The sequence below is a fragment of the Lepidochelys kempii genome, chromosome 3 (assembly GCF_965140265.1).
Source record: "Lepidochelys kempii isolate rLepKem1 chromosome 3, rLepKem1.hap2, whole genome shotgun sequence".
Taxonomy (NCBI): Eukaryota; Metazoa; Chordata; order Testudines; family Cheloniidae; genus Lepidochelys; species Lepidochelys kempii.
In genome coordinates, this window is record NC_133258.1 from 94,333,569 (window position 1) to 94,346,345 (window position 12,777).

Genomic DNA, 12,777 nt, shown 5'->3' on the forward strand with positions numbered 1-12,777 from the left:
CTTCTCAGTTTCTGGATACGTTTCTTCTCTCTACATTATTCTTCTAGAAAACGGTCTAAATTCTGTAATTTCCATATACTTTTTTTTCACAAATTCCTAATGACCCAATATTCTTCAGAGAATACTGTATGGATATACATGTATGTAGCCCACTAGTGAGTGTGTCTTAGGTGCCCCTCTATATTGATCCACAGAGGATATGAGTTGTCACAGCCACCACCTATGGAGCTTTAAGGCAAGCTTTAGCAGCTCATGAAGTCCCCAGTTCAATTCCTGGTGCACTGCAGCTGTCACAAACATACACAAAATGTAGTTGTGAAATAGTGTAGGTTACACACTAATATACCTACCACAAAACAAGGACTTAAAAGGTTAAGCTTCCTGAGCGTACATATGTCCTCTGGCCACAAGCACATAGCTTATAACTATCAAAATTTATTTAACAATCTGACGGCAGATGTTGCCAATGGATGGGGTTATTATGGACAAGTTCTCCGAAACACTTCCTACTTCTTACCAGTATCACCTCAACTTCAGCTAGCTGCTCTTAATGTAATTATTGATCTCAGAAAGCCATTCAGAAAGCATGACTATGATCTAAAGTTCACAGAGCCAGACCCAGGAATCTCAGCAATCCCAGGTGCCACTATGAGCCTCTGAGACCAATCACAGTTAGTGTCAATTAGAGCAACCCTCAGGCAACTCTCATTCACATAAAGTGACCAGCCTGGTGTACAGCCATTTCAGGATCTCTTACATGAGCACAGCCACTATCTAGACCACTCATTATAAAGCCATCAGGTTAGAGAGAATCCAAAATAGCTGAAAAATTAAAAGATGTAGAAATAGCAAGAAAAATTCAAAGGTGTAGAAGCAAAGGTGGACTACTCAGAGATGTACATTGGCATTTCAATTAAAGAGAATATATTCCTTCATAGAAAAGTTGAATTATTAAGAATTTTTTCTCAGATAAATAACATGCAGATGCTGTGTTTTCCTGAGGATTTCTAGGGGGGAAGTTTGGTATAAATATATTATATTCAAAGAACTGTGTTAAAATAATATGACTATGGTTGAAATGTCAATAATTCAAAAGTTAGTAAATGTCAGAATTAAGGTTGCCTCTGCAACTTTACTTCAGCCCCCTTGAGGGTATACATTATGATACAGTCTTTCATGTTCACAAATTATTTTTTCCACAAAACCCCTGCCTCGTTCAGTGCACAGGACATACAGTGTTCACTTCCTGAGCAGCTATTCAATATTTTGTTTTATCCTCATAGTTCAGTGTGTGGCCCCAACCCTTACTGAACACTATTCAAACCCTGCTATGAAGACAGAATTATTAATTTCCTCATGGGCTTTTCCATGGCACTCATCACTTTAGTATCTGAATGCTTTACAAACATAAATTTATTTATTTTCACAACACCCCAGTGAGATGAGAGGATGGGATTATCCTCAATTTACAGATAAGGAGCCAAAGCACAGAGAATAAGGTCAAAAGTACCCACTACTTTCAGGGGCTGGGGAGGGGCAATTTGGGACACCTAAGACTCGATTTTTCAAAGTACTTAGCATTATATAGCACTGTATAGACTGAAGCAGAGCTCCCATTGACTTTAGTTGCAATTGTGAGTGCCACCCATAAAATGCAGAGCATGCAATTATGATCATCTGTGAAAAGAATGGCTTAAGTGACTTGCTTAGCATTTCATAGAAACTCTGTGGCAGCGGCAGAGATAGAATTGAGTTTTCCAGGGTAGTATTCAGCTGTCTTAATCATCCATTCTCTGCCTCATTCACCACACACCTTCCAACCCTTTAGTTATGGGAAAGCCTAGACCCACCTGTCCTGGTAGTACTAATAGTACACACCTTCCAATTTCCAACAAATGAAGCAGAGATCTACAGACAACAGCCTCCTTTACTACATTACCACATCCTCAGAGCAGATGAATCCAGTGCACAGAATGAGGCAGGGCTCCATGGAAAAATTAGTACGTGAGCATGTAATTACAGATTATCAAAATGCATACGCATAAGGGGGTCAAATTAAAGTTGTACAGACAATCATAGTTCTGGCATTTTCTAACATTCAATTGTTTGACTTAATAAACTTAATGTTCTTCTAATTTGTTTGTATGTAATTTCCGAGGTTTTAAAAAAACATCCACCTCCCTCCCCTCATCCCAAAATTCCATCATGTAGCTTTGTATTGACATCCATAAGGTTCATTGGCAGGTTTGGAACCTTTAGATCCATCACATGTACCTCTGCCAGTTGAGCTAACAGAGTAACTGATAACAGTAGTAGGTTTCATCCTCTAAGTAATCCAGTACTAGAGGAGGACAATACACACACTTTCACAGGCATTTGTTGACAGAAGAGGCATGGCGAGACTCAGAAATCGTTGGTTCCATTCCAGGCTCTAGAAGGGGAGTGTGCATTAGTAGATGCAGGTTCTTTTACCAGTTTTCCCTAATCTGGATCTCTTTGCCCCATCCCATCGAACTTCTCCCAGTTCTGTCTCTTTCCCATCTCTGGTTCCTTGTTCCAGTCCCATTCTCCTTCTCTACCCATTCCTAGTCTCCATGCCTTAGGCTACTCATGCAAGTCCCCATCTTCTTGCCCACCCAAGCCCAGTTCCCACTTCCCAGCTCCTCGTTCAATCTGCCTCTCCCGCCACCCCACTCTGCCTCCCAGTTACAATCTCCTTTCCCAGTTTCCTCACCCAATCTCAATCTCCCCCCACCTGTTCTCTGGCCCTTTGTCCCAGTCTCCTTGCCCAGATAGTCCCAGTTCCCCCTCAATAGCCTTACATCTTGTCAAATCTCTCTCTCCTTCCCCCACCCCATCCCTCCACTGGTTCCCAGTCCCAGTCTCCTTACTCAACCAATCTGAGTTTGTCCCCAGTCTTAGTCTTGTCCAACCACTCTTAGTCTCCCCCTCCAACTTCATCAGTTTCTCCTCTGCCATCCAGTTTCACCTGATGCCTTGTCCCACCAACATCTTTCCCTCCTCCCAGTCCATCTCTTGTCCCATTGCATTCAAATCAGATGGCTTTCTCCTGCATATTGCCGGGACACCTGGGTAGAGAGTCATTGAGAGCAGAGGAGGGACAGGATCCCTGCTGTGAATCTTATGCTTGGCTTCACCTTGACCTGGAACAGCTGGGAGACGCCCTTTTGAGCCCTCATAGCCCTGGGTTGGAATTGTACTCAGTTTGCTCGGTGGGATTGGTACTTGCACACCAATCTGGTCAGCACCAGGAGCTGTGAGTCGATGGATCATGCTCAAGGAGGACGGACTCTTCAGAAATGTTAGCTGCTTCTCAAGTCTTGACTGAGCATGTGCAACTGTGATTTTTTTAAAGGCTTATAACTTGGCCAGATTTGTGTGGGTTTTCACATGAATGGCAAAGGACACATCCCCGACACAAAGGCCTGCCAAACTGCAAGTCCTACCACCATGCCTGAGAGCACTACAACATTTCAAAGAAAAGGCCTCCAGCATTTTTGTCACACAGGAAAAAGTAACATTGTTTCATTATCCTCATTCTCAGAACTACCTGGACCATTTTGACTGAATCTTTTTTTTATTTTTTAAATAATCAGCCTGAAGCAAATACTTGACGTGGAAAATTTCAGCCCAAATTGCTAAAGTTTCGCATAGTTATAAGTAACTGAAAATAGGGCCTTATAATGGAAAGTATCTGGCAACTTTAATAATAAATGGTGCTACCAGCCCAGCCACTAATGCCCAATTTAAATTCTATTGGTGACCATGCTCCATTCCTACAAATATCAAAACTTTTGTGTTCCAAACAAGGACACTGGCAGCAAAGTGCACCACACCACAACTATTGATGTTGGGGGTTTTTGGCAATCTACTAATCCTGAAATATTACCAGATTTGGGATAGAAAAAGAGGTAATATTTCCTTTGAAGGGTCATATGTTTCCTAATATACTGAAGACTGCTCAGATTTGTGAAAAGAAATGTATGATCTTAAGTGAAATTTCTATCTTAAGGTTTTATGGCCTCAATTTTGTTTCCTTGAAAACTCTGCCTGAGTGAATACGGAGAAAAATAACTTTTAAAAAATCTGATGAAGCTACAGCTATTTTCTGTTGTCAATTAACCTGTCAAGATAATACTGAGTCAGGTATTGAAGACAAGCAATTTAGCTCATTGGTGCCTCCATTTGATTGATTTTTTTAATCCATTTGAAATGCTATTATTATTTGTATTAATATTTCTTGCCAGAAAGCAGTACTAAGAATGAATAACTATTTAAATTTAACGGTGACTTTATATGGCGATTGTCAAGGATTATTTAATCTCTTTAATGTAAACACAGAAATTGTTTATTTCTAGAGCTTTATGGTTTGTTTGGTTTTGGTTTATAAGGTTTGGTTTATATTTTATATATATATGCACTTGTTCTCCTTTTACCGTCCTCCTCCTCCCCTTCTTTCTAAAGAAGCTGGGACGGGGTGATGGGATGGATCATCACTTGACAATTGCCCTGTTCTGTTCATTTCCTCTGAAGCATCAAGCACTGACCACTGTAAGAAGACAGGATACTGGGCTAGATGGGCCATTGGTCTGATCCAGTATGGCTGTTCTTATGTTCCTAAACGATTTACTTTAAAGACCAAGATTTTTGAGGCCTTTCATATTTTGTTCACAATGTTTTGTTGTCTATGCCATTGTTAATTAATCTTAACTGAAATGTGACCCTGAATTTCAATATTCCTTATTAGGTGATTTATCATATCATATCTCTATATCTATATATATGATTTATTTAATAAGTTATGCTTATTTTGGCATGTATTCCATGCTTACGTAAATTGTTGTATGTCTACTGACTTCAATAGAGCTGCAACAATTTATACCAACAAAGAATTTCTCTCTCTGACTGCTAACTCATAAACAGAAAGCTCTGAACTTCTCAGAGTGAACTATTAAAGCAAGAGATCGTTCTCCTCTACGGAAGCAGGATGTGAAAGATTCCCTGCGTAGTTGCTTCTGAAACAGTGAAAGTAATTTAGGGAATTTTGGCATCGTTACACAGCAGTGCCATGGGAGTGCTGATAGTTATGGCCTAGCGTGCTAGCATCTGGATTGGATTCAAGATGGAATGACATAAGCAGGGAATAATGGGTGTCTGTTTTGTCTCTGTGGGATGGTGTGGGGATCATGCACTGATAATGTTCCATTAAGGGATCTGTGTCATGTGAGAGACCTCCCAAGCAGATACAGCCTTTGCAGGGCGTCAGAGAGAAGAACCCAGTTTAAATAGCTTCTCTAGGTTTTTGCATAATTGAATCAGAAATTTAAAGAGAGAATATTTGGTTCTGACAGCTGAAATTATTGCAAGAATGGCTTATTAATAAATAACACCTAATTAGACAGAAATTATTCAATGATTAAGCCTTAATTTTCCATGCTTCTCATGTAGGTATTTAAATTACTCTTTAGTATTTCTTCCCTTTCAGACTATTTTAGAGTGTGTTCAGAATTATCCCAGCAGGTTCCTAGAGGAGTAAAAGACAGCTTTGTGTCATCAAATCATCCCCAATTATGTCATCAGCAGGAGCGAATACATCAACAAGTGCTCCATCAATCCAGCATTCTTTGGAAATTGATGTACAGCTACCTACTTATTCAAGGAGATGAGTCTAGTGAGGCCTTTGCAAATTAGGGGGAACCCAACTGCTCCCTGCAAGAGAAGATGTGGAAGTTCTCAACGATCATTCACATTTTCAAAAGAAAAATGCGGGGAGGAAGTTTGCTGTTCATTGTATAGGTCTTAGCACCCCGTTAAGCCCTGCTCCCAGTCAGCCATCTGCCAGGCCCCGCATCTGCTTTAGTCACTCTCTAATACAGAGGTGGGCAAACTGCTGCCCGCAGGCCACGTCTGGCTCGCGGGACCCTCCTGCCTGGCTCCTGAACTCTTAGCCTGGAAGGCTAGTCCCCGGCCCCTCCCCCGCTATTCCCCCTTACCCGCAGCCTCAGCTCAGTGCACCACCGGCGCAATGGGGCAGCGCAGCCGCAGAGCCCGGCCTGACCGGGTGCTCTGTGCTGCGCGGTGTGTGGCTGGCTCCAGCCCGGCAGCACGGCTGTAGCACCACCAGCCACCGGTGTTCCAGGCAGCGCGGTAAGGGGGCAGGGAGGAGGGGAAGAGGGGTTGGGCAGAGGGCAAGGGAGTTCAGAATGGTGGTCAGGGGTATGGATAGGATTCGGGGCGGTCAGAGGGCGGGGCACAGGAGGGTTGACTGGGGGCAGGCATCCTGGGGGGGGCAGTCAGGAAGGAGGGGGAGTTGGATGGGGTGTCAGGGGACAGTCAGGGGACAGGGTTCTGGGGACAGTCAGGGGACAGGGAGCAAGGGGATGGATGGGGCAGGGGTCCCAGGGGGGCCATCAGGGAACAGGGTGGGTTGGGTGGGGCAGGAGTCCCGGGGGGGGCGTCAGGTGGCGAGAAGCAGCGGGGGGGGGGGATGGATGGGGGACAGGGGCTGGGCCACGCCTGGCTGTTTGGGGAGGCACAGACTCCCCTACCCGGCCCTCCATTCAATTTCCGAAACCCGATGTGGACCTCAGGCCAAAAAGTTTGCCCACCCCTGCTCTAATATGATGGGTGGGGGAAGTGGATAGGAAACAATATAGTGTACATTTGAAGAGAAGAAAAATATTGTCTCTGGCGTTCTCAATGAAACACTGGTTTCAAACAAACAAAAGCCATGTAAAGCTGGAGGTAGTTTCATCATGCTCGATTTCACTGACCAAGACATCCAAAAGACAAGGGGGAGAGGGTGTTGGTGGAGGAAGAGGGTCTGGCCAGAATCTACTGCCCTTCAGCGATCCTTGGAGATCATTGCAACTCCTGGGAGTGTGCCATTTTACACCAAGAGCCAAAAAGACCCTTGCAGCCTGAAGCTGCAAAAGGTGGCAAAAAGGCACATTTTCTACCTCCCCCTAGCTCCCCTTCCAGCTCTGCCTACTGAGAGGTGCAGCTCAGAATCAAGAAGTACCACTTTCGCCCTGCAGTGCACAAATTAGACAGCTCTATTTCAAACAGGAATTGATTCAGAGAAGTTCTATGGCCTCTTCTATACAGGAGGTCAGAATAGATTACCACAGTGGTCCCTTGTGGCCCTGGAATCTATGACATGCATTGCCATTGGCATGCAGAGACAGAGGGGAATACAATAAGCCCCTCCCCTTGGATGACTGCACAAAGGCATTTCATTATAGCAACCCTTGTTCTCCCTGCACTCTGCAGAGCACATGACATGTCCATTGGCGCATCCCCATGGGGAACAAGCAGGCAAAAAAGGAGGTGAGGATGAAGTGAGGACATGGCACCAGACAGAGCAGAGCAGCGCCAGTGCATGAAGGGGAGTAATCTGCTCCATTTTAAGAGAGCAATCCATTAGACTACATGTGTGCGCAAGTGCCCATCCACATGAGTGAGGATTTCACCCTCCGTAAGGACATAAATAAAAGGGAAATCAAAGCCAAGTGAAGCTACTAACCCTGAACATGAACTCTAGCAGATGTGATATAAAACTCCGAGTAAGTAATAGCAAAGGTGTTATTCAGAACAAAGCTCCATTAATATAAAACTAATTTCAAGTGCATCAGATGTCCTGTAGGTAACCCACCCTTTGACAGTCAGTGGGACCCTGATACGACGAGGACTACGTTGTGCCTGATAGTCACTGGCCTGAATGGAATCTGGTACAAAGAGAACCAATGAGAACTAATGTTGCTCAGCATCTCTGAAAATACAGCCACATATTTAGCTACCTAGCTTCAGACGCACCTGAGTTTGAAACTTTTGGCCTTAATTGTCATGTGCTATTCACCTTTAGACGTCTACTATAAGTAAATAGTTACCCCCTCTACATTAGCAATTTATTGAGGACCAGATGATGGACCTGTATTTATGCTAAATAGCACCTTATTCTATGATAGTCCAACAAGGATCAATGGGATATTCTTGGAGGAAAAGGCTACTCAGCGTGAATAAATTCAGTAAAATCCACTAGTAAACAGTGACCCACTACACACATATGACACTGACAATTACAAAGACTCTCATGTTTCATGGAGCAAGCTCATCAACTAAGGTCAGGAAGGAACTTCCCCCTGTGATACAGTAGCACACAATCGGATAGATGTGTAGATCTCAAATTTTCTCAGAAATATGTAGTCTAGATCATTTTTGGGTACAAGGTACTGCATAAGATGGACCATTGGTCTCGTCCACATAGCTACTATAGAGATCTGATCCAGCTCCCATTTAAATTAATGGCTAAACTCCCATAGATTTCAGCTGTGCTGGACTGAGTGCTATGTTCCTATCTATGGCATTTTTTGAAAAAAATCTGCACAGACTAGAAACTGGTTACAGCAGCTATAGATGAAACCTCAGTTACTAACTGACAGCAGTGCAATTCTTGAAGTAGAATCAGGATTAGGACCTAAGACAGTGACTGACTAGGGCAACAACTGACCAATTTGGGGGTATAGCCATACTACAATAGAAACACAGGGAAGTCAGCTAAGGCACAATGGGAGCAGCCACCAGGGAGTGGGTGGGGAGGGGAGAGGGAGAATGTATCTTGGCAAAATATTTTAGTTTCACCAAGAACAGAAGTGTCAGTTTCACTCACTTTCTAAGCCTCCAACTGCAAAGTCTACAGGAAATTGACAAAAGGGACCATGTTTCTCTCTCATTACAAAAATGCCACCTTACAAACTGCAGGGAGATTGCACAGATGTAAAAAAGGGAATACGTTTTTCCAGTATATCTTTAGATAGCCAGTCAGGAGGTTAAATTCAAGACTTAGTATTATTTAATTTTTATTTATTTGTCACACTGTCAAACTATATTGAAGGGTACAGTTTTCGCTGTTCATTCTAGTATAAAATTTTAAGAAAACAGAAATCATTTTATATTGCCAGTGCTTAACATATTTGCCACCTAACCAGGTATATTAAATAAACTATATATTTTTCTGTACATAAAAATGTCCCATTATAATAAAAATAGACCATTTGGGAACACTGTTGGTATGAATGAAGTCCTCTAAAGCAACAACAAATATTATTAAACAATAATAATGTTTACTATTATTATGAATCCATGTAGTCCACATGATATCTAAGGATAGTACTCTGCTCACACTAAACCTAAGTAGATGAAAGTTCAAATTCAGCAGACATGGAACTTCCATAATATAAATACTAAACACAATTTTTTCTCTTCCATAAACATAAATATTGGATTTGACAGAAATTAGTTTTGGGCTGAGAGTGCTGCTATGCTGGGTGGAGTTGCAGTTAAACTCCTTAGTTTAGCTGTGCTGAGGTCCCCTGGTTAGGATAACACATCAGCTATTCAATGTTCTAAAACATGAGCTCATGTGGAGATTAATTAAAATAGGTTTTAAGGTTAATTAGATAATAAGGACATTAAAGTTACTGATAATGTGACGCTGTTATTACTCTATATTTCTATACAGAAAAGGAATTTAAAAGACTGGTACAGTCTGACCACTGTGAAATGAACATGTTGGCTTAGGAAGAGACTATTTGAGCTGCAGCCGGTAGTGCCATTCTGGATGCTTTTTGTGGAGAGTACAGAACTCAGCATATCTGACCTTTACCTTGAATCACCTCATCAGAAAGAAGTGAGGTATGTGCTGGATGTTTCAGTGTTTTTCTTCACTGACTGTGAATGGAATGGCTTGTTTTATGGGAAATGCCTTATTTTACTATTCACAGATACAATTAAAATTGCTTAATAGCTACAATTCACTGGGTTGTACTTGAGGTGGTAAATAGATTCAGCAGGACTAAAAGTAATTGCCACTCAACCAGTTGTGAGGGATAGAGTACAGAACGAATCCCCTCTTAGACACCCTTTAATAAGGCAATAGTCAACATTAAAGAGCTGTAGAGTAACTTCATGAGTGATAAGAGTCATAGAGAAGCTCAAAGTGTATAGCTACCTGACTCCCCCCCAAAAAACATGTTTACACTGTGATGCTGCATCAGTATGACTATCATGATATTTTGAGACAATGCCATGAGGCAAACATGGCAGAGTAGCATCATGCCACATTTTGGGGATTTTCAAAAATTCTACTTGATGCAGCCTCCATCTCCTCTCCACCCACTCCTAACCCTTCCAACTTCCTGGATGTTGGAAATGTCAAAACAAATTTACCTCAACAACCCTAGTTCCTTTACAGGGCAACCCTGCTCTGCCTCAGGGGTGTGTCAATCAACGTGGGGAGAGCTTCTGTGAAGGATGTTCGGCTTGAAGAGGAGCAGACAAAGCAAAAGAAGCTGCAATCATCCTTGCAAATGCCAGGAGAGCCATAAGTGAGATTTTGAAGAACCCCAGGAAGCTGTCTTAATATTAAAACTTATCAGGGTCTCTGAAACAATGATCAAGTTTTGCTAACCTTTTTGTCAACGTGATTGCAGTTCCAGACCAATGCCCTCCACTTGGATCTGCTTTCCCTGACAGGACCTGGGCCAATGTAATATTTTCCTGTCTTTTAATGGGAACAGGCTCTCTTTCCAGCTAGCCTTCTCCCCATCTTCATTTTTTTTTGGAGAGGGGGGGCAACAAAGAAAGGAGGGATGGGGAATAATAAAACAGACCCTCTCCCCATTTCTCCAAAATCCTATGAACTTTGCAGGGAACTGAACACCCTACCCCTTCCCTTTACCTAGCATGAGGCAGGATATCCTGCACATATTCCTCCATTTCTGCTGCTGCCCCTTTTCACTGTCAGTTGCCTCCTTCTGGGGCAGCTCAGCCCCATAAGGAAAGCACCTGTGTCAGGAAGATTCCTCAGGGCAAATAACGAAACAACAGGGACAATGCATAAAGCACTATTTGATAAATCTAGGTCTAAAGTGGATGTGTAACCTCTTGAACAAATAAGCAGTTACACAAAGCTTGACTGAATTCATATCCCTGGATATTCAAACGTTGACTGTTCCCATAAAAACTTCAGCAAATTTTGTTTCATTTAAAGGGTATGTGTCCTCTCTCTGAGATTATGTCCTCTCTGAAATAGTGCCACTTCTATTGTACACTTGGCACCATGATTCTAGAAAAAAATATCAGTTAAATAAGATTAGGACAGTTGAACTGACTTAATGCCCTAGGACCAACTCAGTTCTCAGTCATCAACAATGGTTCTCTCTTCATTTTGCTACGAAATGAGTGTGTGTTTGAAGAAATGAGTGTGTGGTGTGTGTGTGTGTCAGAGGGGAGATAAAGCAAAAAAAGTGATAGATCAGATGAGAGATTTCATACATTAAAAACAATGAAGGTTTTCAATGCAGTTTCAGTTCTTGTGAAAATTAAGTATCCTGGAGTTATTGTTTGTGGAAAAAACATATTAAGATATTACTCCATTGTCCTGCACCTTTCTTGGCACAAAGGGATTATGATAGATTTTAGCATTTGCTATAGTTTCCCATGACTACACTTTTTGATTACCCTTAATTTTAATTCATGCAATTGCAGAATGAAAAGTTAAAAGCTCTAATAGTACAGCCATTAGTTCTTATGCTTTATTTAAAAATTCTATTTGCACACTGTTGCCATTTTGCATCTTTAAAAAATACAAAACAAACTTTAGTGCATAAAAAGCAGAACTTCTCAGAAAAACAAAGACTAGTAGAACAGAGTTCAACGATGTATAAAAATACCTGTATAAAAATCCCCTTGCGCAAACATGTCAATCACATAGCGACAGAACGCATATTGATCTAACAGAGCAGAAAGGAAAAAGAGCAATGAGGAAACTAAGTTTAAAGGCCTTTTTTTCCATGCAGCAATGAAGATAAAGCTTAGCAGTGACAAATCACATTTTTGGCTATTTTTGTGATGTTTTCTCTGGGTATTTTTTTCCAGCCTTAAAGTAATTCTCTCTCTCTCTCTCTCTCTCTCTCTCTCTCCCACACACACAAACACACACACACACACACACATGACTGTTCAGGGTCTTATTTCAGGCCACCAGGTCATAGACTTCAGAGTTAAAGCTGGAACTCTGTCTTTAAGTCCTCATTCTGTGTTCAGGTATTGAAGTACAGTTAGGGGTGATATTCACCTGCATAAAGTTTGAGTAGTATTAAGGTTCTAAGTGGGGGAGGTTAGAGAAGTGGAATTCACCACTAACCCAGCACCAGCTGCACAGCTCCCCATGCTGCTATTCCTGCCTTTGAACTAGAACAACAGTCATAATCCTTCAGTGCTGGTTTCAATTTTAGGGCCCAATCTGGCAAACACTATCAAGTGTTATGCTTGTGAGCCAGAGTTTTGCTTATGAACCAGAGTTTTTCCATTAAAGTCAATGAGACTACTCACAGTGGAAAGGTAATGGCAGGAGCACACTCTTAGTTCTGAATTTCCTCACTTCAGTGGATTTAAGACAGAACCTTTATATCATGTCATCTTCAATTTCTGAACATGGCTTAGTGAGGAATTTAAATTTTTTATTCACTGGTTACTTTTAAACAGAAGAATCCAAAGTTCACTCTCACAGGCATGTTTGAAAGTTCAGTCCACCTGTAAACTGAGGAGCTGATTTTGCCGATAGACCCAATGGCTTCCTTAGACCCCATAATATTCCATGTTAAATTTTCTCATTCAATAACATTTTAGAATCATAGAATATCAGGGTTGGAAGGGACCTCAGGAGGTCATCTAGTCCAACCCCCTGCTCAAAGC